This window comes from Simochromis diagramma, unplaced genomic scaffold (assembly GCF_900408965.1).
Source record: "Simochromis diagramma unplaced genomic scaffold, fSimDia1.1 OVJJ01000304.1, whole genome shotgun sequence".
Classification (NCBI taxonomy): Eukaryota; Metazoa; Chordata; class Actinopteri; order Cichliformes; family Cichlidae; genus Simochromis; species Simochromis diagramma.
Window position 1 is genome coordinate 12,230,276 of NW_024387030.1, and position 27,445 is coordinate 12,257,720.

Sequence of the window (27,445 nt, forward strand, 5' to 3'; positions counted from 1 at the left end):
GGAAGGAAAAACTCCATTTTAACAGGAAGAACCCTCCAGCTGAAACATGTGACACTGATCTTGTTAAAGTTCAACTTAATTACATAATGTGCCAGAACGTAAGCAGCTTAGTGCAAACCTTAAACACCAAAGTTTCACAGTCTGTTGATGCTAGCCATGGCAGGAAGCTCACAGTTCATCACACAGTATGCTGGCAAACTGCTTCAAGTTGACAATAAAAGAAACAACATGCGCTGTTGTAAAAAAAAAACAAAAAAACAGCATAGTTACTTTGGGAGCAGAGACTGATGTTCGAAATGAACGAGCAAAAACAAGTTAATTATGCAACATCTTTTAGTTTTTTGTTTTTTTACATGTCCTTTGTATATTAATTATTCGATCTTGGTGAAGTCGTTTACTTGGGTTGCAGCACAGTTGCAATTAGATTTGCCCGAGCAACAATTTGGATGATTGAAGAAGTCATTTAATGGGATGAGGGGACTTTGTTGTCTTGTTTTCTTTTAAACACAGCTAACACAAGGTTAGGATGACCTACATCATCATTGGTTTATAACATTATGTATGCCATATCAATATGATCTGTGAATATCTATTTGAAAAGTTTAAAGAACACATTCTCTGTGTACACAGAAGTAAACATATAGCCACACACACACATATACGATAAATAAACACACTCATCCAGACAGTAGTACCGCTGTCTAGGACACTAATCCAAAAAGCGCTAAGCTCTATTACTTTTAATTATCCCTGACAGCCTCTTGCTTTAATCTACACAAAGCACGTGCAAACGAGCTGTTACACTCTGCCTCCAAGAAAAGGGGGACAGGAGAGGACGGCAGGCTGCCTGCCTGCCTGCTGAGAAGGCCCTCTCTGTGCATGACATGGACATGGGCTTTGGTGACCCGGCTGGCGCTCGCCTACGTCTCCCCGCCGGCTGAAGGCTCTGGGGCCGCCATGTGGCATCTGCTGCCATGGGGCTGTGGATGAGACTGGGGCTGCGACTGGCCCTCTGTTCACTACGCCTGTCTATTGAGCTGCAGCACATTTCTGGGACCTGGCGCTGTGTTACAAACCAAACCGATTCTACATAGGAAGTGGCAAGGTCACCCCTCGCTCAGCCTGGAAGACCTCCACCTGCCACATTCTGCTAGGCTGTCATGCTACATAGAAATGGGTGGGGGTTAGAGTGGGGGCACTTTGTTCAAAATTCAAAAGGTAATCCCTTGTGCACTCTCCTTCCATACACAATATTATTCCCTGCATTACAACATATAAAAACAAAAGTACAAATTATATGATGGGCTTTAACTGACGATTCAACCTAAAGGTACAAAAACATGCAAACTATCTATAATCTGAACCTGTACGGTGAAGTTGGTGATTGAGCTCATTTATGTTAGCTATTCTCTGGCGAGGGAAGAGGGCGTGTTTAGCCCTGAAGGTTACTTCTTGTAAATCCTTGCATAGTTTATTCAAATAGTGCCCTAACCATGGTCTCCAGGACCTTCCCCTTACAGCAAGCAAAGCATGACCTTTACATTTGACGCTTGACAGTTCTTCAAATTCGCCCAACCAGAACAGATTAATGCATATTTATGTGTTTGTTAGTGAGCAGTGGATGCTCTCCATCTCTTCGAGAACAAAAGACAAAAGAGCCCTTAGCAGACACACACATGTGCACAGCGTGCATGCGTGCTCACTCACAATAGTGCACACCGATAACACAGACAATATCTGCATTATTATGGATGTTTTTTGACCAGGTGGAGGAAAACAATCCTAAGATTTTGCGCTGTTTAAAATAAAGGGCATTCCTATGGTGTTAATATATAAAGCGCCACTTAAAATCACAGTGACATAATGTACATTCGCAAAAATGTACTAAATCATTCCAGTTTTTAATGCTACTTCCCTGCTTTCATTTTGTCATAGTTGGCAAGTAACTGCTTTTTTTTTTTTTTTTAACATAGTTGGTCTGTTTTACACATTGGCACCTGGTCGGGGGAAGACGCAGCCAAGATAATCTATTTAGACTGGCCAGGTTGAAGGCTGTCATATATTATGAGTATATGGCCCCTCCTCAGATGGTAGTCTGACAGTTTCAGCCAACCAGAGTCGAGGTCCAGCGGCCTTTACGTCTGTCGCCGTGTATGGATGACTGTGACTCTCCAGTCTGGTCCGAGGATTCAGATTTCACAGCTTGAGGAAGGACCTGGCAGACATTTCAGTAACACAACATCAGCTTTCTGTTTTTTGCTCAGTACCACTCCTTGAAAAGCGCAGGAGTCTAAAAAAAAAAAAAAAACGCTTTAAAGAAAATTTTATTTGAAAATATTTTTGCTATCACGCGTTACAATAAGTCATATTTAACATGAGCTAGGCAATCAAAGCTAGCTGAAAATAAACAGATGTGAGATTCAAGTTCAAGCTTATTTTTTTCCTTTAACTACAACAAAAAATAGAGATTTCTTTTTTAACCTGAACTCTTCTATTTGTGCAACAGCAAATCGTTTCTTGCCTTGCTCATGTTTACGTGGTCTCTTCATGCTGTGTGTATGTTTGTGTTTCACTTTGCGTGTGGGAGAGAAAGCTAGAGAGAGGCAGGACGCATGTCAGTGTGTTTACTGGTTTATGCTCGTCATTGAATAGACTCAAGGTTAGCTGGGTAAGGTCCAAGGAAACAAGGTGCAGTAGTCTAAACACAGGCAGCTTTTCCCTTCCATCTTATCAAGGTCTGAGATGAGAGATGAGAGGGAGAACAGATTAAGAAAGTTAACCTCACCCTTCCAGATAAAAAACACCAGGAAGCCAGTGAAGAGCTAATATGCAACAGCACTATAGCTCTTATGCATAATGACACAGTGTTTTCCAGCAAAGCAGTTATTAACGATCTAAACCCTAGAAAATTTTCACTTCTGTGTTAGAACAGATTAAATTACAAACTGGTTTAGAAACTGTGAAAGAATAAACACCATTAGCAAATGGCTTCGAGTGGAAGATGAAAGCACAGATTACATTCAGTTTCGTACAGAAAAAAAAGAAACGAAAAAGCTATTCCTGTAGAAAAATGCTGCACTATTACCGAGCCACCCACTACCCCAGTTATTTGGACGTAGTAACCTCCACGCCTCAGTGCTGCAGAGTTCTCTGGCGCAGCGAAAATCTAAAAAGCCACATGTGTGGGAGCTCAGAAATAGTGCTCCATTAAAAGGTCCTGACTCACCTTGTTTTAAGCACAAGGTCTAATTGCCAGCCTCTTTTCCAGAGGGCCAGAACAGCAGCTGGCATCAGGCAGTATCTACAGGGATAGCCGCTAACGACAGTGCATCCAGCAAAGAAATAAGGCCCGCAGACCCTGGCTGACTCACGAGCATTCGCTCTATTCTGAGATAGGCAAACACCACAGGAGACAAATACGCTGAGAATACTCTCCCTTACTTCTCACCATACGTTTGACTTATAAATGGTGTTTATTATTCGAGCTCTAGTTCACTCAGTCTTAAGCGTCTCATATTAAAGGAGTCATTATTCAGTATATGGTACCCAGTTGTTTAATAATTTAAATTAGTAACATTCAAGGCCTGCTCATTTCACCAGAGACTAATTTTTGCAAGATATTAAAAGCAGTGACGAAGGTGAACAGAGGTGCGCTGATTCCTCTTCCAGTGATACATCGTTGCTATTAAAGGTTAACAGCTGCAGTGAAGCTTATTTTAGGCAGACCAAACAAGGATGATTTAGGTGCGGAGTACATTATGTACTAACTCGGCCCCCCTTCTTTTTCTTTTTTTGCCTGTCGTGTTTTGCTTCACATTCTGTTTCTCACTCCCTGTGTTGCAGGTGCGTGAAGGTTAGATGCAGTCAGACATAGATGAACAATGAAAAGGTGGCTCCATGATGGATTATTCAAAATAGAATAAGCTCAAAGAGACGCGGACGACGAAACACACACTCGTATATAGGAGCGTTTGTGCTCAGTGCATGCGTGGGAGAAGCATTTGTATACACTCCCGAGCCTTCGGGACTTTAACCAACAATTCATAGTGGACACCTCCTTAGGGCACAGCTGACCACATACACGTCAGGAGCAGGAGGCAATCCTACGCAGTGCAAACACAGCACACTGTTGCCTTTCTTTCACTGCTGGCCTCACATTGCAAAAACACCCAACACGGAGGTGTGACTGACTCCCACACTGGCTTGCTCACCTTCATGCACCTTCATTCAATTATTCTCCTTCCCAAAACTGCAAAGCCTCACGGAGGTTCTCAAGGTGGATGTCAGACCCAGCAAAAGTGACCCAGCTTAAAGATATTTAACTCGGGCTACTTAATCTAATTTTTGCCAAACTGCAGGTGGTTAGAGAACATTTATTGAGGTGGGAAAACAGCATTAATTTTAAACCTGCTTATGTGGTTTTACAGTAGAAATGCTGAGGCTCTGTCCAGCTGGCCTTGTAAAAGTCATGAGCTTCAGCAAGGGCTAGGACAACGCCATTTGTCATAACGTCAGCAAATTCAATAATTAATGGGCCGTATCCTATCACAGCTCTCCAGTTTGCCACCCCCCAGGTCTCAGATCTCTGTCCCCCAATGTTCAGGAGCATATTGTAGGCTCTCTCCATGGTTCACTGTGAACATTTAATTTCTCATCATTATGAGATGTCCAGTTGCATCCAGACAGTTATTTGCTCACAATGACAAACATTAAAAAAAAATTGCTGCTCCCATTCACATGGGCTCCAAGTGAGACCCATCCCACCAGGGAACCAGCATCTAAAATGTAGTTATTGACCAATATGAGTAGTTTGACACAGATGACAAAATTCCTCATTTGTTCCGATTCAAATAATGAAGTAAATATACTAAAATATGGAAAATATTCATTCTTGTACAAATTGTAAAAACTTGTACTTGTTTATTTCTATGCATTAAAGAGTATCCGTGCCTCTGCAGGTCTATGTTCATGTGCACAAATGTGCATAACAGTCTCAGCATTTGGTCTTGTAAGCACAAGGCCAAGGAAAAGAGATAGTATTTTATTAGGGGCCAGACAGGTGCCAGCCCAAACACAGCTGGCACCTGGGGATGGAGAGGTGGGCTGGACACTGCCACAACGCTTTTGATTAATGTAAGAGCGAGCATGGGCGACTGCAAGACTGGTTACACTGTGCCCTGCTCTGCTCCTGCCAAAGAGGTGCGTGTAGGTGAGGGAGGTCCATCGCTGGCAGCAATGTCTCAAAGCTTAGCGTTTTAAAAGAGTTACAGCGTTATTGACAATGTTATAATGTCCATGTACATGTTGTACATGTTTAGTCTCACAGAGGCCAATTTAAACAATTATGAGAGCAAAGCAAGGGAAAGTAGAGTAAGTTATACTAATGTATGATCATCTAGAGCTGGTCAAATGTAACAAGTGTTAGCACACATGCTCATTACAGGCAAACATATAAAGTAAGAAGACCCAAGTGTTGTAGATTTGGATTTTACAAGTTGTCCACTTCCACATACAACAGAAGTAGTGTTGGATGTAACACGGTCCAAAGTACAGACATGCTGGTACTTGCGTTACGAAGGCTCTTGGCATGCTGGGCACAAAAAATAAATAAATAAACATCAAACAAACAAATTGTTTTTCTTTCTGCGCACTTGCGTTACAATCAGCTGATTTCAGTTCCTGTGCTGGGAGGTGGAAACTGGTAGAGGGGCCGACTGCTTTTGAGGAGCAGAGATATGGAGATTACTTTCCTTTTTGTTGCACAAAAGGTAAAGATTGCAATGGTGAAATGCAAACTGCATCTAGGACAGAAACAACCATGTTATGCTGCTAACACAACTTCAGCCCTCAGCAAGCATCTGCACAGACAGCATGCAAACACAAAGCTATCCAAGAACCCAGAGTGATGTTATAAAGCTGAGTGAATGCCAGCCCAAGCCCAGGCCCTGATCTTTAGCAGGTAACAAAGGCAGTGATGAGCAGGCTTTGGAGCACTGTAGCCTCCATTTCTGGCTTTACATGTTTCTACAGTAGAATCACAGTAGCGATCATTGTGAATATCCTTTAGGGTGATTTTCTACTTTGCTTTGTGTTCAGATATTATAAACTTAAAGAAAAATGATGTGCGTCATTAGGATAGGGATCTATGTTTGCCTAAAATCAGTATTGTTAACTGATAATTATATGGCAATGCATTTCAGGTCACTTTACAGAGTAACGGGAAAATAATATAGCATGTAGCATAACAAATTGCTGTGAATAAATAATGTGCTGTATTAATTTAAAGAGTAATGTAGTACTTTTTTGTTGTTGGTGGTGGTGGTGGTAACAAATAGGTAGCGTGGTAGCTAAGTAGTAATCAAGCTAATCATTTTCAGTAGTTAAACAGGATTTCGGGTTGTTGTCCATGAGTTGATTAATTTCTACACTACTTCATTTCCCTTCTGAATTTGCATTTGATTATTGGATAAATTTTCGGTGCAGTTTTCAGTGGACTGTCGTTATGTCTTTAGGAGACGGGGAGCGATAAAGACAAAAACACATTTGTTTTCTGTGGTTATCAATCCATTACACAAGCACTAAAGAAGTACAGCTACTTGTGAAAATCATAATTCTACATTCTTCCCTCTTCATCCATGTCCTCTACTAAATCCTACAACCACACAGTTCAAACAACAACCACTTCTAGCACGAGCATGTGTTGAGGCAGCATGCCCTCCCTCGATTTCTTTGTTGATGTTGACATTTAGCCTGATAACAGAGGGGGTTCAGCAGTACATCACATCAAAGACGTCACAAAATGCCGCTGTAGCGGAAGGTCAGGGATGTGTTGAATCACCTGACAGGGACGCTGTTTTATTCACCCTGTCATTGCATTTCATTATAGTATTGCATAGCATCAGTGTGCTTTACCACAGCCTCCATTAACACTACACTGGATGCCGTCTCCGAGACAACATTCCCCTCTTTGCATCTTCCCCACCTCTCCACCCTTTTCCTCTTTTTCTATCCCTCTTCATCAGGCCACACCTCCCTCACCCTCCACCCATCACCCTCTCCCCCAGGTGGCTGTGGGGCCGGCCTGTCTGAAATGTGATAGGCATAATCCCATTTAGCCTAATTGCATCTGCGGGAGAGCAGCCCTATGTGTCCCATCGCGTGCCCACCGAACCCCTCAGAACACATTATGCACACATATCACATAGAAACCTCCTCAAAGCCGAATCAAATGTGCACGCACGCATGCACATGCTGAGCTCGTGCATAACACATGTACTGCACTGCACATTTCTTTGTTTGTCCTTATCGATAAATTCTCAAAAAGTGAGACACTGATGCTGGTGGGGGGTCTGTGCCCAGTCTGCCTTAGCATAGATGAGAGAGAAGTCAGACAACCATGATAAAAAGAAGAGTGCTTTAGTAAATGGCCTAATGGAAAGACTAAGGGTTTAATCTGCGCATGTGTGCACATGTGTGTACGCTTGTGTGCAGCGGCCCTTGGGGGTTGTGGTCCACCGTGTGAAGGGATGATGCTGCTGCAGGGAGATCTGGGGAGTGGTCCACTGCAACGGAAGCTTTAATGAGACTCTGTTCTCCCAGGCTACTGTTCACATACTAACACACCAGAGTGAAGGGGGGCAAAGGCATTGGGGCCAGTGGCATAGCAGCACATTAACGGTCTATTTTTTGTCACTCAGAAATAGTTCGTAAAGCTGTGTCACCACAGAAAGTGTTGAGCCAACCAGGGAGAAACGCTACAAATAAGGCGATTTCTGAAGCTACAGTATCTGACCATTCAACAAGTCAAGAAGTTATATGAAGCCTGGACAAGGATTTAATCTGTGATATAGTCCATGCTGACATTTGTAGTGATTTAAAGATTTTTCATGATAATAAAGCTACTTTACTGTAGTACATCAGTCTGGTTTTTTGTTGTTTCCTCTTTGGGGGTTTTTGGGTTTTATTATGCGCCTTTTCCGAGGGAGGCTGTGACATACTGAGCAGTAACAAGGCACAGATCAATCTGCAACACAAAGGAAATCGATGCTCCGGAACCAAGTCACTCCGATGGGCTTAGTGCAGATCATTAGATTTGATTCGAGGAATAAAGGACCATTAAAATAAATGAAAATGAAAACAGATTCTGTGGAGGAATTTATTTGCATCCTAGGAATATAATAATTGTGTTGAAGATGCCGATCATCATAAACATTGTTTCTGGAGATGAACGGTAATAAAAATAATGACTCCTTCGCTGTTTTGGTACTTTCTCTTAAATGCCAAGCATCACTGCAACCATGCATGCGGGGGAAAAAATACATGTGAGTCATAATCTGTGAAATGAAACTATTATCTTGAAAATAATAAATAGATCCACTCTGCATAATGCAGAGTGGATCACACTTACAGAGTGCCATTCGGTACATCGTTTTGAAATAAGATCCATATGGTCACACTGCTTTGGAGATAGGGATGGGAGAATGCTCAATCACCTGTTATTCTAAAGTATGGCTAAAACTGCAGCGCTGGTTTTTTAAATGAGACAGCTTGAAGTGTACCTGTGCTGTTTAAGAATAGCCACTACATTACAGAATCTCCAGCTGTTCCTTTATCCCCTACTCAATCCAGTCATTAAAACTTTCACATCTTTTCAAACATTTGTTGAGAAAGCTGCTAAATCACGCTCTGATGTCTAAGCAGTAAACACAAATCACAAGAAAAGAAAGTTAGCGAAGGGATGCAAATATTAAGAAGGAAAGTCAGAGAAGGGCGGGGGATAGAGAGCTTGAAAATAACCATCTAAGCTTGCATATTGCAGCAGTGTTCACTTCTTAAAGTTGAAGGGTTTCTTTCTGTCTATGTGTGGATTTGTGTAACTTTATGTACTATACATGTAATTCCACATGCATGCATGCCCTCGAGGTCCTCGAGTCAAGGTGTGTGTGGGTGCAAATTCGATTACACTCGAGTTAAAGCAATTTCCTGTGGAATTCAATTCTTGTCCTCCGTTGCAGGTGAGATCCCCGCGGACGTCTGTGTCTTCTCAAAGAAATAAAGCACCTATAAACAGCAGCCTTAAAAGGAGGGAGTAGAGCCAAAATGCAATTAATATGCAAATTCAGGGGGAGACTTAATGGGGGAGCCTTAACAAACATTCGTGTGTTGGGAGATAAGGCTGTTTTCAGGTTGTTTTCCTCTAACCTCTGCCTGTCCAAAGTCAAAGCCTTGGGGAGCTGAAACTCTCGAAAAGGCGTGGATGTTGCCGGTAATGGATTATTGCACTGGGAGACATAGGGCAGGCTAGGGCTGTGTTTCAGAGTGCGCGCTGTTTGTCATGTAGCGCAGTCGTGGAAAATGGCAGTCAGTTAAGTGAAACAATTCACTTCCTTCCTTTTTATATTATCCTGTCTCTTTCTTCCAGGAGTGAGCAATTTGCTGTGAATGCCATCAGAGTTTAGAGGGCAGAGGGAGGAGATGTAGAATAACTACCCTAAGGTGAGAGACGGAGGGCAGCAGAGAGAGGAGAAAGGACGCATTCAGACTGTGAATTCATTTCCCTTTCTCGGAGCCGGCAGCACTTCAAGAGGTTTATGGAAGACACGAAGAAGGAAAAGGTGAGACCGCTGATGTGGAATGGTGTTTCTGATGATAGAGGCAGAGGAGAACGACACGTATGAATCGCAGTGATGGAGGAATAGTGAGGCTAGTGGTTTACAGGAGGGAGAGATCAGAGAGAAAGATGGACAGGTTTGGGTTACAGGCTTGCAGGTCAATGCTGCAGTCGAGGCCACAGCAGCTCCGTCTGATGGATCCAAGTCCCCCGGGACTCTACCCCCTTTTCCATTCCACCCCCACCCCCGCCTCTTCCCTAATGATTCATCCACCACCTCCAGCCCCCCGTGCCTTCACTATGATTCACACCCACTCCCCAGGCTAAATTATTGCTGTAGTCCCTGAGAGAGCTCCATCACTCTCCCTCCATGTTCGGTTATCATCAAACAAGTATATGAGCTGAGACCAGTGCCTGATTGCATTGAGGAGCCCAGCTCAGCAGTTTTTATGAGACTACGCGCATTTGTTCGCACACTCGAGCTCACACGCTGCTGGCTTTGATGGCACTTTAACAGGAAGAGTTTTCAATCTTAAAATGCTTGAGTGTTTACAACTGATGATTCAGAGTCGATTTAGTGGAGGGCAGTGTAATTCCACAGGCAGGACACTATAAATGTTGATTAGATGAAGGTTGAGTGGAATATCTAATCACCTGGGACCCATTGGTATTCTTTTCATATCGTGTAACCTCAGTGGAAGACAGCAAAGAAACAACTATAGTACATGATCCCTACCATCGTTCGTGTTCTCCAAACAGAATAATGTGAAAAAGAGGACTCGTCCTTTGATCAAAGGTTAAGATACGATAAGGTGAAACGCAAAACATCATCAGCCTCTAGTCTGTAGAACTGTCTGCTTCAAACTAATTGACACCACATCTATGAAGCCATCAGCGTGACTACGTTAGAAGTTTGCAGCTCAACAACAAACATATCATCTACAAACGACGGGCTAAACTTTCCCAAATTAGGACGTTACGCCAAACTTTTGGTTTTTAACGCTTGAGATTATGAGGGTGAACATATCAGAATTGGCATATGTTTGGTCTAATTATCATTTTTGAAAGCAGGTGCATTCTGGGAGAGCTTCATCTCCAGCGTCTGTCAGTAACAGCAGCTACCCAGACCAAGCAGGATATAAAGCCAAAAAAAAAAAAAATCATATTACAAAGGCAACTGTCAAATTTATTGCCCAGGACATAAGGATTGTATTTTTGATTTTTATGAATAGTTCTTGTGTTGGGATTGTGAATTCTTATAGTTTGATTGCAGTATGTAAGTGGCAGGCTGGTCATTGAGTATGTGACTGACCGCTTGGATCCAAATGAGAGAAATGTCGTCATCGGAGGGTGAATGTGAGGTTCTGTGCAGATGTCTGCATGGCCTCCAATTTGTTGTGACCTTGCAAACAAAGTTCCTACACATGCTAAATTATAAGGCACCACTATGCACAATTAGACTATTGGTGTGGAGGAAATTACTCTGGCATCGGCATTTATTTTGCAAGTAATAGCTGCCGGTTGCTCAGTAAGTTCATGTCTTATCTATAGTCTACTGTAGTCTGTAAACTTATACATATCACATTTAACTTTTGTTGTTTTACAGCATTGTGCTGGGTCAAATATTTCAAATAAAGCATTACACCGAAACCTAAGCCTGCTGTCTTGCTTTGCAAACGACTCTCAGTGGTTTAGCCAGTAAACGGTACTTGTACTCTGCCAATGATCTGCACACGCTACATGCTTAAAAGAGACATTTCAATTCTGTCAGCATCACAAAACTCTATGCAAATACAGCCTGTCTGCATGGCTAGGTAGAGGTGAGTGAGAAATTATGTGTATTTGTAATTTGGGTGAACAAACCTTTTAATGCATCCACACACAGACACAGATCGTCCTCCCACTCTGCCGCCAGGCAGGCACACACCGGGGATGATCTGGCTTGTTCTGGCCCCGTGATTAAAGTGTACTGCGCTCACCTGCCCAAGTCCAATCAGGGGCCCGTACTGATTGCGGCAGCTTGCAGCAGACAAGAGATGTCGGGGAGGTGGGGGACTGGGGAGGGGTTGGGAGCTCCATCACTGGTGAAGTGACACTGTGGTGAAGCCATGGCAGGGTGGCAGGAAGCTGCAGCCCCGGGGAGGATCCAGCTCTGCTCTCCTCTTCACTCCTCTCTGGCCAGACGGGGTGAATCAATCATCTCCAAAGATGTCAGCATCTGCCCAAGCAATTTCAGATTGGAATAAATGGCAGATGGGGATGTTGTTCCCTCTGTTTAATCAGTTCCACCAAATGTGGTTTTATCTCTTATAAAATGAAACCATCTGTAGCACGTAGGTGTAAGGATCAAGTGAGGGAGGACGGAGGGAGAGGGTGACAGAGGGAGAGAGGAGAGATGTGCGTGTGCACGCATATGTGCATGTGTATGCTTTTTAATGCGTATGTGTGTGCGTGTGTGTTTTTTGCGCGTTTGTGGCGATGGAGGGCAGGGAGAGAGATGGAACACTGTGAAACAGACGCAGAATAGTGGGAGTGAAATAGGAAAAAAAGAGAGAAGCACTTATCCATTATAAAGAGGGAAAATGTAATCTTAGTGCAAGCTCACACCTCCACTCTAATCTCCTCTTTCTCTCTCAAAGGAGTACCACCCAGGGGCCATCACCATTATATCTAGACCCATCTATTTCCTTCTCCTCCTCCAACCAGACACTAGGGCTGTAATTTGGTCCCCCTAGCCCCAACCGAGGCAGAAACATCCCTGACAAATCCCCTTGTTTTTAAGCAGGGATGATAGTGTATAACCATTATAGTTCTCAAAGCTTTTACTGTAGGGATTGTCTTGGTAACACTTTACTTTGAGGTGGCCTTATTTCAGTGTGCAGCCAATTATAGAAAAGTCTAAGTAGGAAAAAAAAACAGTTTCAGTTAAAATCCTTTGATTACATTAAGTTAATGCAGAATCCAAGGCGGCCACAATGTCAAAACAAGCAGCTACATCTGTACACTCGCTCTTAGTGCTGTTCTAATGTTGTAAGCACATTAGGCACGAGAGAGACTTCTATTAAACACTGCAAAAGTAAAGTGTTACTAGGCTTTTACACAAGGTTGAGAGGCTGATAAGAAACCGGGGGAGATGCAACATAGGCGGCGGGAGAAGAGAGAAATACTGTAGGCGTCTGTGCCCCACTGTGTATGATCTTCACATGTTCTGGCTTATAGCTGTCATTAATGAACGTCTGACAGGGTTATTCACCGGAGACTCTGAGGCAAGAAAATTCAACACCTCCAGCAATACATCATCACTCTTCTATCATTCATATCCATGAAGAACAGGACTCCATATGTGGAGAGAGCCTGTCTTTGAAATGTATGTGTAATACTTGTTATTAAAGCGATTTTTCAAATACGCAAAACATAAATCTATAATTTTAGAGGATGAATGTGAAATTTAATACAAGTGCTCCCCACACCACCTCCCCAAAAAAATGACTATTATTCCCTGAGTGTCGACTGGAAGGCGGTCGACTCTTTTTTAGACTGCCAACATTAGGATTACACCCTTAGCCAACAACAAGTGATGGGCAAACTGTTCCTTGATCATTTTCTCAGCCAATCATTGAGCCGTATTTTTTTTTCACTTGGCAACAGACCTGTAAATCTTAATTGTTAGATTCATAACAATTATGGTAATCAGGGGAAACTGATGAAGTACACAGTATGTCAAAGAGTATATAACTAAACATTATTACAGCTACTAGTGAGGAAATGGGACAAGAGTTGAATAAGTGAAACATGTTTTTAACAGACAAACTGGTCCAGGGTTTCTGTAACTCCTCTTAATTGTTATTTCAGCTTTGTAATGAAAATGTGTGCGTGGAGTTTAAATCCAAATTTGAAAAAAGAATACGAATAGAGAGGTGAGAATAGCAATAAGGAAGAAGTAAATAAATAATGTGGTTTTATGACATTTAATTCACTAATAACATCTTTTACTCACGTTCAAATTCTTGCCACTTAATTAAACCGTAATGATATAATTATTAGCCTTAAATTAAAGCCGGTGTCTTCGGTCATTAATCCCTTTATGGGAGCAGATGATTTGAAATTATTTCTTTAACATTTTTGCCCAGTTGGGTTGAGTGAAAATATAAACTTGGAAAGGAGCACATCGATATCTTTTTGTGTCTCTCCTTGGAGTCGTGAAAATTTTAAGGAGGGATGAAATGTTCCTCAACATTCACTAAATGAAACTTTCATTTCTTGACGTGGTTGATGTGACGAGGCGATTAAAGAAAACTATTAAGTAATGTTATTTTAAATATTTGGGTTTCATTTTTAAGATAATACTTTAAATCTTCAGTTACAAGCGGGCAGTTTTTTGGTCGACATACAAACTGCACTCCCTGTGCTCTCACTACTCCCATTTTATTTGCGGGTACAGGCAGATCTTTTTTCATTCACAGCACATTATCTACATCATTATTTTAATTAAATATAACAATAATTAGAGAATTTCTCATTCATGTGGATTTCTGTCACGTGACGGTGATGATAAAAAGTTGTTCTATATAAAAAGCATAATAAATACAGTGTCTACTATGTCTCAAGATGCTTTCTACTGACCCTCCCTCCATCTGGCTGAAACCGTGCTCCAGTTGGGCACCCTAATGTGACGGGATGTATTGTGATGATTGCGAAAATGACTTGGACTCATGCGGAGTGCTAAATGGACTCTATAAGAGCCGGCTATATCTGGACAGCACAGTTCACATCCACTTTATTTTCTGGTTTTATTAATTTTTAATATTAAAGGCTAAAACGGCCCACAGTGCTATAGAGACAAAGAGACCACCCCCCGAAGACTAGCCTTTTAAATTGATGTCAAGTGAGAGGCGGCAATTATTCAAAAAGTATTTTTAACCTGTGAATCAGAACAAGACATATTACAATGGATGCGCACGGGCAACAACGATTTTTGCAAGGAAAAATTGGAAGAACGACAATGAAACTGAAGCATGCTAATGTGGGTAGCAGACTGAATCGGTCTTTTTCACCAAGTGGGGTTATTACACTTTCAGCGCTAATTTCTTAATTATGCTGTCTAGACTTTGTTCATCTTCACTCAGTACAGCTGGCCAGTTGGAGATGCGGCATAAGTGCAAGACCATTAAAAGCATATCATAGCATCATCAGGCCATCATACAGGAATAAATGCTTACATTTCTAGTTAGGTTTCTCTGGTGCCCCTGACTGAAACGGATTAAAATTAAAGGGGGGGGAAATGGCATTAAAGCATCGTTCTTTTTCTAACCATACACATTTAAAACTGAATGCACTGGATATACATAACTAGCATGGAAAAGCTAAGCAGAAGAGCGGATTATCATGTATGTGAGACCTAAGTTTGGAAAATGAAATGATAAAAAACTGTCATCTATCACCTTATAGTGCCCTATGTAACCTTTCTATTGTAGCTGTAACTTTAACATCTCTGTATTCTGATAGTGTTTTTCTCTATTTGGAGCATTTTCTCACCCTGTATTGCATCGTAATGGATCGCTCTTATTAACCACTTTGGTAATAAAAGTGTCAGAACATTTTCTGTACTGCTACACCAAATGTATCATGAATGAGGAAGGGATAAGTGAGAGAAAAGAAAGAAGAAAGGCATCAAGTGAGCTGCAGCCGGTAGCCAATAAACCATATTCAGATCACAATGCTGGCACAGTTGCTCAGTTTGCTAAAAAGCATTTTCATTCCTCGTTTGTGGTACAATCAGTAATAAATGCTGTTACTGGTCTGTTTGACAGAACACTGTAGTAATCAGTCATGTGCTGATAATCCATACCGATTGGTCACAGAGCAAAAAGACAGGAGCCTGTTTGCGTTCTTCCAACTGCAAATAGAGCCTGTTATCTGCTGCTCGATGTCCAGATGCATTGTCTGAATAATCACCTTGTGAAAACCATCTTGCTTGTGCTTTGTACCTAACATGTCTGCTGTTCTATTTCTATGTTTCGCAGAGACCAGGAACCAATTTGGGCTGCAGCAGGCCTTGAGACAGTCAGGTAGGCAAGAAGGGAGGCGATAGCTGAACAGAACGAACAGCCAGCCATACATATGGATCAGGTCGACAGGCTGAGCATTAATGGCCTCCCTCTGGAATCTAAAACACCAGCACAGGCCAGAGAGGAGCTCCTGGGGGAAATCAGAATACCAGCAGCCATTCAGGTCAGCTTGTACTTGTTCGCTGCATGTTACAGCTCCATTTTCTTCCCCCACCCTCACAGTCAGAGAGCCTTCTCAGAGGTGATTTATACGCTTGTATTATGTATTGAGTGGAGAGCATTGTTGACTGCTTTCTGCAATACAATTGGGTTTCTGTTGAGAGTGGTTTGTAGAAGGGTGAAATATGGTTTAGATGAAAGGCTTGATTATGTAAGGCGACAAGGTGCTGCTTTTGCTGTTGGAGAAGTATTTTAATATAATTCGGGTGGCACTACAGAAGCCTATGCTCTCTGCAAAATCACTACAAAGGAGAAGAAACTAAAATGATTAGTCAAATTGTTATTGTTAATAATATTATTCATTAATGACAAATGAAATATTTCCTGGTTGTAGCAGATGCAATGTTTATTTAGATTTTATCATTTGTGTGAGTGTCTGCTCCTCCCTCAGCCTGGTTCTTCAGCCTTCTTCCTGTTAAAAGGGAGTTTTTCCTTCTCACTATCGCCAAGTGCTCATTCACAGAGGCCTGTTTGATCGTTAGGGTTTTCTCTGTATTATTGATGGGTCTTTCAATATATAAAACACAATAAAACTGAATTGAATTAAACTATATTTTTATAGTGAGTTTTCAGCACTTTTCAGCACCTGACACTGCTCGGATGCTCTCCCTCCGGCACACTCACATATATCCACCACTGTTTCATAAGTGCCCATTTATGACCATATACTGAGGCATTTGATATGTTTTGCTTACTGTCTTACTACAGTTCTTAAAATACAGCTCTTTAGAAGTCTAATTTCCACATTAAGGACAACAAAGTTTAGAATTTAATTTCACTTTATTGATTTTGTGTTTTGTGTGCCTAGGCCATAACTTTATTGTCTCGTATACTGTATTTACTACAGTAGGTAGAGCTTGATTTTCCACTAAGCTATGCAATATGTGCTTCCAGCCCTGAAGTCGACACGTACGTGTATTTTGCCCTACAATATTGTTAAAGATTTTGGGGGAAAACCAAGCATCAAAACGTGTACTTCCAGCGTGCCTACAGTACGATATAGTAAGAATGAGTCAAATGTCGAATTATTTAAAACACAAGCAGAAAAATACCTGACACACAACAATAAAAAGGGGGGAAGTAACACCGTACAATTTCCCTACTGACAGTAACCACAATATTGCATACTGCAAGCAACCCAGTTGCACCCTGACTAAGAGATGTCATTATTTCACTTTCTGCCGCTTGCTATTGCTGTAACTCGTGCTGCTCTCCCGTGCAGCCATCTCCCCATCTTAGAAATCAAACAGTACAACTGAAACACTTTCATTCTGCCCGTTCCAGTTATTCAAAGAAATGTAGGCGCTTACTGACTCATGGTGCAGCTACAAGTAACACCACCTCCCAGCATGACTCCTGAAATGTTGCCATTTGTCACACGGAGCATCTTACAAAGATGGTTTTCTCGCACACTCAACAAACCTCTGTTTTTTTTGTTTTTTTTACTGTTCAACCCTGCTGTTCCGTATACGTCACAGTCTACAGTAATTTAACCCATTTTATACTCCCCATCAAAAGTGGTGGGAGAACAAAAGGCTTTATCCGCTTTAGTTTAAGAATGCTGACAATGTGACTGTCATAAGCAGGACTTGTGACCTTGCTCAAGTGCCATTCCCACCCACACACCCATCATATCAATACTGCCTATGTCCTCACCAGTAAAGTTCTTGTAAGCAGTGACTTGTGACTGTGGCCAGACATTGGTGGCTATTCAGAACTGGTCTACTATTCATCAAAGAATTAATGTGTAATTGTTTTGACAAATCCTTTGTGTAATTAACATATTACCCCCTGCAAAAAATCCTCAAAGTCAATTTTTTAAAATTCCCAAGTACTAAAGACCTTTGGATAATAAACATTTCTGTTTACAGAGACCAAAATATAGACTTTTGAGTAAAGGGGGATGCACTCAACACATGCTTTAACAGTCAAAGCAGAATGATAATCAGTGGTAAAGTAATACGGGACACAGAGCCAGGCCCGATAACACATGCTAAAATGGTCACAGTCAATATAACTTAATCTACGTCCATGCTCCATCTCTGCTGCCTTGAATTAGATCAGTAAAAACAACTAAATTTGCAAGCAAAGTGTTAATTTAAGTGTGAAAGCTTTAGCAAATCTGGTCCTTTTTTTAGAGTCCAACAGTGCCAGAGTCAATACAATTGAGAAACATGAGCTCTGCGCTGACACTCGTGTGTGTGTGCTCGTGTGTGAGAGCGCACCCATACCTCCTGGACTCGACACATATCACTCACTGATAGACTCCAACTAGTCGGCCCTATTCTTCCTACCCTCCATCCATCCATTTCCATCGTTGTGCGTCTTCGCTCGGTCTTTATTGCTGTCCACGCAGGGCGTGTGTGTGTGTGTGTGTGTTCGGGTGTGTGTTTTGCTACTATAGATGAGGCAGAGGGACGGCTATGTCTTGATGCGGCAGCAGCAGTAGCAGAAGCAGCCTGTGGAAACAAAGGCAGGGTGATTTATAGCCCCGTACTGAGAGCATAAATCACACCTGCAGTGCCGCGCCTTTAAACGCCCTGCGTCATGACAGCATTTACCTTTTATAAATGATTGGGCTGAACCTCCCATGGAGCCCGAGACCACAAAGCTCACTCACTCCCCCATCTAACTCTTCCTTTGTTTCACCTCTCTCTCTCTCTCCCTCTCTCTCCGTCTCATTTCAATTTTCTCTCCCTATCTATCTCGCATGTCATCCTCTCTTTGCTCTCGCATCTCTCTGCTTCTGCCTTCTCTGTCTCTGTCGAAATTTCGCCCTCCTTATTCATGTCCCGTCAATCCTCTTTCCTCCTATCTGTCCTCACCACAGCCTGTGTTTCTCCATTTGCAGGGCATGATGGGATGCTCCCAGTGGCGCTTCGTGCCGCACTCACCCAGTGTCGACATCTGTAGGGGATATATAGCAAAAGCTGCTTAAAAGGCGGCCGCAGCATCCACAGCCGTTTAGGAAATGAATGTGTCAGTCTTGGCCCTATCTGCCTTCCTCATGGCCACTTTTGTGTGTGGCAAATACACAACGAGGAGGAGGAGGAGGTGTTGGGGGAAAAATTGCACATACACACACTCACACATACACACATAATGGCCACACCTGTGTCATGGAGGAAGTGTGAGGCAGAGAATACACAGCCCCAGCTGCAGGAGTGTGGCTACAGATAAAGGTGACGTCTTGAGGCCATTACTTATCCAGCACAGCAGCAAAGGTTTGCAGATATTATACCTGCTGTCTCCACATAATAGCTCTGGGTTGGAAGCCACGCATACACATTTGGATACACACACAGCATCCACACGCATGCAAACAAAGCGAGCGCAAGCAGCATGGGACACAGGCAGGCCCACACGTATTCAGACCGCAAATTTATACACATTTTCAGTGCTAAATCGCAAACACACAGACACACACGGCGAGCTCTCGCCTCACTGACTTAAAACAGATGAAAGAGCTGGTAAATGAAATCTGACTCAACAGTTTAAAATGCAGCTCGGCAGCGCTGCGAGCATCAGTAGAATAAAACGACAATATTCCTCAAAGCTGCCACAGCAGCAGCCAGCGGGAGTATCTAAACAGAGGTTTGTTTTAAGGGCTTGCTTTCCTTAAGGACACGGCATGTCTGGTACAGGTGTGGGAGAAGTATTTTGCTTTTGTTGGTGCAAAACACACTGGGGAAAACTCCCTATTTTAGATGAGTGTCTGCACATTAGGCGCTCATTATCAAAGTGACAGCACTGTAGAAAATACGCATTTTACAATCCTAAACCTTGTCGTGCAAAAAGAATGAAAAAAAGCGTCTTTATTCCTTTCACTTTACAACTTGAAACTCTAAAAGTAAGTGACACGGGTGCCCTGTAACACCTAGCTCAGCTGCTACTGTGAACTACAATAGCTGCTATTGTTCTAGTTCAGCAATTTTACATGTAAACCAAGAATTCATTTGAGTTCCCAGCAACTACACAGATGTGTCTACGCTTTATGATAAGAAACTTGGCTCAACTACTTAAATCCTCCCAGTTGTTTTTCTTTTTTTTCCCCCCCTATCTGAAAATTAACATCTAAAAAAAAAAAACAACGAAGAGATTACATTTATTATTTGAACACGATGCAACACATTTTTAAACACACATGCTGCAGCTCCTAAGTGGGAATCAAATTAACGACTAACTTCCACGCTGAACAGAACCCATCTCATCATGTCCCTGAACAACCTACAGCACGCACAGTGAATTTATACCATCCATGCATTAGCGCTTCATTTAGTCCCAATTCCATCTGTTAAATCCTTACACACTTGATCTTCTCTCTCTAGCGCGGGGTTCTCATACAGTTCCAACTTTTCATGGCAGCAAATGAAAAAGAGGGACCCGGACAGACAAGATGAATCGAAACCCAGCCAGTCATTTCAGCTCCAGTTTGAATGTGACAGTTGTTCTTTGTATTTGCGTTGGACGGTCTACAGTGGAAACGAGAGATGCCCTGCAAATGTGAGCTATTCCTCTGCCAGGATGCCGGTTGTTCTACTGTAACTGAGCAGGAGCCTGTGTGTGTGCAGAAAATAAATACCAGCACCCTTGCAGCGAATAAAGCTTTGCAGACATTCTCAAGGTCTAAAGAGATTTTTCCTTTTTTTTTTTTGTAACAGACTATTATAGTATACATTTATTAAAAGAGACTCTAAATGTTAATGCTTTATGCATTAGCTAGAACATAGCTAGGGCTTTATACTGTTGGCAGAAAAAGCGGTTTATTTACCGTTATGATGCTGGGAAGATGAAGGCGAAGAAGGATGACAGCTTGTCACGAAAGTCAGCAAAAGATTGACAGTTGTAACTTTTTCCACCCTTTTGTGGAACCAGAATGACTCACTCATAAGTGAGACTAATGGTTTTATTCAAGAGAAAAGACAAACTCAAACATTCCCTCCTTTGGAGAGCAAGCTAAAACCCTCAGTGGAGGCTAAGAGGCTAATTTCCAGCTCCTATTAGCATGCCCTCTGTTAGTCTTGAGAAGCCTTGTGTGCAGCAGACCTGACCTCCATGTTTAAAACTGCACCTCAACACGGAGCAGGGCGTCCACTCCCCTGAACCTAACCTTGCACTGTCTGAGCTAAGGGATCAGCAGAAGCAATGGTCCATACTGTAGCTGCATGCACACAACCAACAAACATTGTTTTCTGTCTGGGGTTAATTGGTTTGATTACATGCCTTAGGCTATGGTGGATTCAGTAGGGGACTTTAGGCCTTGCAGTCACAAGGGCATACGAAGTATTCAGATGGTATTAATTAACTATTCATAGGAGTCTAGTCCTCTGCCCAAGGTAAGTGTTTACCTCATCTTTATCGCCTCCTGAAAGATCTCCTTTTATAGTTACTAAAAACTACTTGTCTACCTTCCTGAGTAAAGGTTTAACTATTTCAGCTATGCAAATTAATCTTGTCCCATCTGGTAGAAATGTTCAAAAAATGTCTTTGGCTATACGAAAAGTAAATATTGTTGATATGCCTGATCTGTCAGAATGAAATCTCAACAGCTTCGCTTTGCCAATCTCCCCATTAATAAAAAAAAAAAAGAAAATCTTCAGTGCAGGGCATGAGTAAAACTTCGACATAGCTTGAAAGGTATGAAAATACAACCGTTTGATGTTTGAATCTGAACTCGAGGAAAGGTACCGGCTATCATTTAATTAGATGGTGTGCCTTTGGATTAAAAAAAATAAAACAGAACTCGAGAACTATTTAACCTGTGCCAGTTTTAATCTCCAGGGTGCTTATTAGGTAAGAAATACCTCCTCTATCAAGGAATGACTCTTCTTTAATCACTTTTTCTAGGGAGTTACTGGCCTATCAGGCAGCAGCCACTCGTGCATGAGCCAAGATTGTGCCCTAATCGAATCTTTAACCATTAGTGTAATAAATTATGAACCGTATCAGCATCCAAGGCCTGCTGAAGACTCCGCTGTGCCATTCGGTGCAGAGTTTTAGGGCACTTCAACAGTGCGCCGTGCCCTAAAATGTCAGGTCATCTTAACCTCAACCTGTACCATTTGAATCTGAGATGTCACAGCTAAAGGCAGCGCAATGCTTCCCGACAGCAAAACTTTGCCCATGAGCAGCAGACAAAAAGTACACAGTAATTATCTAAACCTGTTAATAAGAATGCACTGCCAAACATATATACAGTTATATCCACTCTTATGTACGCAGCACCGCAAAGGCACAACATTTGCACGATGGCGTCGGCTGTTTACAGTGAGTGCAGACTCTCCTCTTTCTCCTCCTTATGATCTGCACCTGCTGCAGCCCCCAGCCATGCACTATAGCTGGTATACATTATGTGGCTCAACATCACGGGTAAAGAAATATATAAATAAATATAAACACTGGCTCTGGAACATGTTTTCTCCCTCCCTCCCTCCTCTTCCCTACACTGAGAAGTAATGAGGGGCTACCTGTAATTACAAGCAGCTGCTGTCTTCCCTGACGAACGCTAATTGCCAATAATGATTTTGGAGAGCTGTAAAAATTCACCGGCTGACGCTCTCTCCTTCTCGCTTGCTCTCTCTCTCTCTCCCCCCCTCCTCTTTTCCTCTCTCTGTGGTTCGTAGAGGCAGAGAAGGAGAGTTAAAGGAGAGAAAGGGAGAGAGAGGCAGAGAAAGAGGAGTTGGTGGGTTTATTCTCTCCCTGCCTGTGTCACAGTCGGGAGTGCAGTTAGCTAATTTCTGTTGCTGACATATCAGAACCCTCAGTCGCCTGTTTGCCATCTCTTTCCCTCTCTTCCTTTCTCACCTGTTTGCCATCTCCTTCACGGGCTGATAACAGCTTTATTAGAGCTATAATGTGCAGGTGGAAGTTTAAAGGTCCCGTATGAACACGGCAAGGAACAGAGGGGAGTGTAGACAGGAAGGCTTAGGTGAATGGGTGAGGTGCCTAATAAGCCACATGCATAATTAAAAGACAACGATGCCACTAATTAATGAATGCTTGTGTTTGGCTGTGCGTTGTAATGGAGACAGCGTCAGCGGGAGAGAGTCTGTCTGAGGGAAATTGAATTAGCCCCAAAATAAAGGGAGAGGAAGACTGGCAGAGTTAGGGGACTGATGCTTCTCGGCACAACATCCCGGCACATTGCGAGCCGGTGTTACAAATCTTCTTTTGACAGAAAGTCTTTGGTTATCCTAATATTCTGATTTTATTTTGAGCAAAAGCGGACATTCATCCAAATCTCGCCTTGTTCTGGATATATCATTTTGGCAACATGCAAAACCTGCAAATATGTCTAATGACTCACGAAGCGCTTTTCACCCTCGATAGCTGAATTAAAGATTGTTAAGTTCTTCATATCACCATGATGCACACACAGCCATGAATGTAGAGCACTGGGTTCTATATATAAGTCACCGCGGTGCAACACTGATTGTCATTTCTAGCCGTTTGAGGTTTTCTTCAGTCCACTGACCGCTCCCCACCCACCCCAAACAGCTCTTCCCATGAACCGGAAAAGAGAAAAATGTGCCGTCCGTGCTTTTCATCTTTATCTGCCCCGGTGTTGAGCATCATCTTGTTGCTGTGATAAGTGTTCAATAACAGAGTGAACAAACACGCTGATGCGGTGGCATAAAGTCCACACATGAAAGAGTTTTTCAGTTTTACAGCGCACAAACCCGCCCCACCTTTGACCTGTTATCAAAGGTACTATAAACGTGACACAAAAGGAAGCCTGAGTTCCCACCATTTGTGACAACACGTTTACAGACTGTCCTCTCAGAGCAGTTATGACAGAATCAATGAAGCCCTAAAAGCATATGAGTTATGCTCCAGTTCACTGCACAGACATGCTTTTGAATGATACTAATATCACTGTGATTACCTACGGAAAAATGCACCATTTTCAATATTTTCAATATTTCAATAATTAATTCATAATTAACATAAAATTTCCTGTTCCAGCTTCTTATGTGTTCTTTTTTTGTGTGTTTGTTTTGTTGCTTTTCCATATTTTACTTCATTGTAAATGGCATATCACTGCTTTTTTTACATCATACACTTTTTTAGTAATTTCTTTGTTGCATTTTCCAAATTAACTAACCAAGAAAAGAATTATTTTTTAACTTCTGTCACAAGACATGTAAATCTTACAGCTTGTGAAAATGTCCCCAAGGAGACAGCAAAAGGTCTCCAGCTTTAAATTTAAAGTGAAGATCAGAGCAATAGGTAAGCAAGGTTTTTTCTCAAATGTGTGTATCATACATGGACACAAAATTTGCCAAAATGCAAAAAAGCTAAAGGCTTGTAAAATAACAGTACAGTGATCATGTAAAGGATATGAATGTTTTGGAGAACAGGGTTGGTCAACTAAACTATTCTAGTAGATACACTGGTTATAGAAGTGAGCAAATTTGGTTCAATTTTCTTAGTGAGAAAGATAACCAGATTTCAACAGGTTGTTCTTGAAATTTTTAAAAAAATAAATGTTTTACTTGACATTATAGTTTACCTTTTTCCCCATTTAAGTAATACCTTATAACTGCGATTTAGGAATAAAATGTTCCTTCTGAATCACAAAGCTTTTACAAAAACCTGCTTAAAATATGTGGGGTAAAATATTAATATTCAATTTTCTAATGAGTGAAACACAATTTTCATTTCTTTACTTTTTATGCTTTTAGTATAATTAGTTTGTCTTCTAGTCCTACGCATAATGCTGGATTTTTTTCAGATTCCCACTGGATTGCTGTTTTGTTTTGTGTATTTTTTAAATCGAGATATAGTTAATTGTAAGCGAAAGTTTAATTTTCAAAAAGTATTGCATTAAAAAAAATATATATATATATATATATATATATATATATATATATATGTGTGTGTATATATTCATCCTAGATCAACTGAACGACGGGGATGTTCCTTTGAAATCAAACATGTATTTTGAATTAATTTTACTGTGTGTTGATCTGAAAATGAAAGAGACTAGTTTTACCCAACCTAATCACCAGTAGCTCATCTCCAACATAGATTTATTCCCTCACTGCTTTGATCACTAACTGCAGATTTTATGGACATCTGTGGTTTTGTAAAAGACCTTTGAACACGCTGAACTGTGGGAACCTCTTGCAATAAAAAGGTGCTTAAACACTATCTTATCTCAGCTGCCTTGAAAAGCTTAGGCGTTTATTGTGTGTTTATTACTCTGTAATTATTATACGAGCCGAAGTTTCTTCTCTGTGGGAAAATTGTCACGGCACTGACTCATATTGTCGCCGCAAATCGCCGCGAGATTCTTTATGTCATTTTCAAAAGTACAAAAGAATATTACTTTGAGCTTTTGGGAGGCAATAAAACAATATGATATCACCAAGTCTGATTGTCTCATTGTTTTCTTCGTAACACTCCGCAATACCCAGCAGCTGTATCCAGCCTCTTACCTCCTTATTTTCTTTCTCTAATGGGTAGGCAACCTGGAAAAAAACGCTGCTTGTAATGATTTCATTGTTTGGAGAGCTCAGGCGAGTTCTGTTTTTTGAATCCACTGATGTCATGACAGCTCTGAAAACATTTCCATGTAACATGTGGCAAAAGGCCCTATTAAATTACATTGTTCTGGACTGAGCTTACTTTTGCACGCCATTACATACATTCTCAGGTTGCAAATTGTTCTTATCTTCCCAGATGCAGAGGAACAGATGCAAAGTGACTGTTATCAGATTCTGCGTGGAATCATTAACTAATATGTTTTTGTTGAAAAAAACACCTGAAATGACCCGATTTGAAATTTTCAACTCCCTCATCTCACTACGGGGACTTCATTTATCTGTATAGGCCAGTGCAAAACTCTTAACAGGCTGAACCAGTTAAAGGCATATTTCCCACAGCCAGCATCTTCGGATTTGAATACGGTGCCTGATATTTGGTATGTAATAAGGGGCCTGCAGCCTTTCCCTCTCAGTGAGCAGTAAGGGCCCGTCTTCCCGATAATACCATGCATGGATAACTGAGTGAGACGCCATCAGATACTGAAACCAGCAGGCTTAAGGGAAATGAAATTTATTTGGAGGCAAGAGAGTGAGGGCGGCAAGGAAAGCGGCGAGGATAATTGAAACGGGGAGCGTTCAGTTGGGGAGAGAAATTGAGATGTTGTCACCAAGTCCTCCTTATCATCATCAGGACCACTGTGCAAAAGCAATTAAAGAGCCAAAAAGAATATCTGGAGTTATGCAGAATCCAAGAGAGCAGAACGCAAGTCAACAAGGTGCCCTGTGCACATCGCGAGCACGCGCGCAAACACACGTGCAGCCTGTGAAGAAGAAGAGGAGGACTCGACTGACAGATTGCACTTATTTGCGTTCGTTTTGTCGAAAATGTTTCAGTCTCCAATTTGAAATTACACTATGAGCCAACGAGTTATTCATTAAAGTCAGACTGATCTGCTGTTGATCATTGCTTTTCTTTTCCTATAACAAGGACATGCTATGTTTAAACGCTAAAAAATATCACATGTTTTGAGCACGATTTCATGACTAATAATTACATACACGGCTCACGATGTCACATATTTCACATGTTTCATTTCAGCCAATTATTATAAATAATAATTGGCTGAAATGAAATATGTACCACAATATGTACAATGATGGCACGAGTCCATGCCAGTTTGTTCTAGCTGTGTGTCATCTAAGAGGCTCCGGGTGCAATTTTCTTTTTCCTCCTTTGTTTTGTTTTGGACACAAATTATAGTCTAGCAAAGTTGCAGAAAGAAGTCGTCCTACTTTAAAGCAAACCGATTCCTGCTTCTTTCTTTTTTTGTTCCAAAGGAAATGTCTGTCTAGTTTTCAGATTGCCGAGGCTATCACAAGTAGAGGCTACTCCACGGTTCACCCTGACTGAAATAAAAAAAAAAGATCAAACCTGCGAATGTGCTTCAACAAGTAGAGTGATTATTTAGTCCCTTTTGCACACAGTAACAAAGGCGAACCATGATGAGGGTTTTACAGTCTCTTATATTCCCATGTCTGATTTTCACGATGTTCTGGCATACCTCAATAAGCTAAATCTTGTCATTTCCTTTCTCCAAATTGAATTTCTAAGGGGATTTAAATGGGCCAACTATGAATGATGCCATGGGCGAGAATGCTCAAATTACCAACAATGTGGAGAAAAATGAGTCTGAAAGCAGACAAGAGGCATCGGGGGGTTTTGAAGATGTGGGTAGACTGATGCACTTTCACAGACAATTCATCAAAAGCCTCTTTTTCTCCCCTCCACGAATGCCGGCCACTTCTTTCTCCTTCACGCGAGTTGAAACAACCTGTCTGTTGAGCCCTTACCTTAGGACGAAAAAAAAAAAATAGACGATCTTACTATTAGCTGCATACATTTTTAACTGAAACTAAATCATCATTGGGTAGAGACCAGCGGGGAGAGCGAGAGAGAGCAGCTGAACTAGTGAGGATTTTTTTTTAAAAAGCAAAAATTAAATGAAAGAGGGAGAGACTGGATAAAAAAAAAAGAAAAGAAAAAACACAAACAGGATAAC

The 27,445-nt window shown here is 41.6% G+C and overlaps 1 long non-coding RNA gene across 1 annotated transcript in view; it reads right to left on the reverse strand.

Moving 5' to 3' along the window:
* Positions 1-17,776, reverse strand: part of LOC120740029 — a 74,891-nt gene extending 57,115 nt beyond the window's left edge. The window contains exons 1-2 of the long non-coding RNA XR_005697310.1: positions 17,208-17,776; positions 11,474-11,828 (exon numbers count right to left, since the gene is read on the reverse strand). This is a non-coding gene — a long non-coding RNA (uncharacterized LOC120740029). The remainder of the gene's footprint in view (positions 1-11,473; positions 11,829-17,207) is intronic.
* Positions 17,777-27,445: the final 9,669 nt, after the last annotated feature.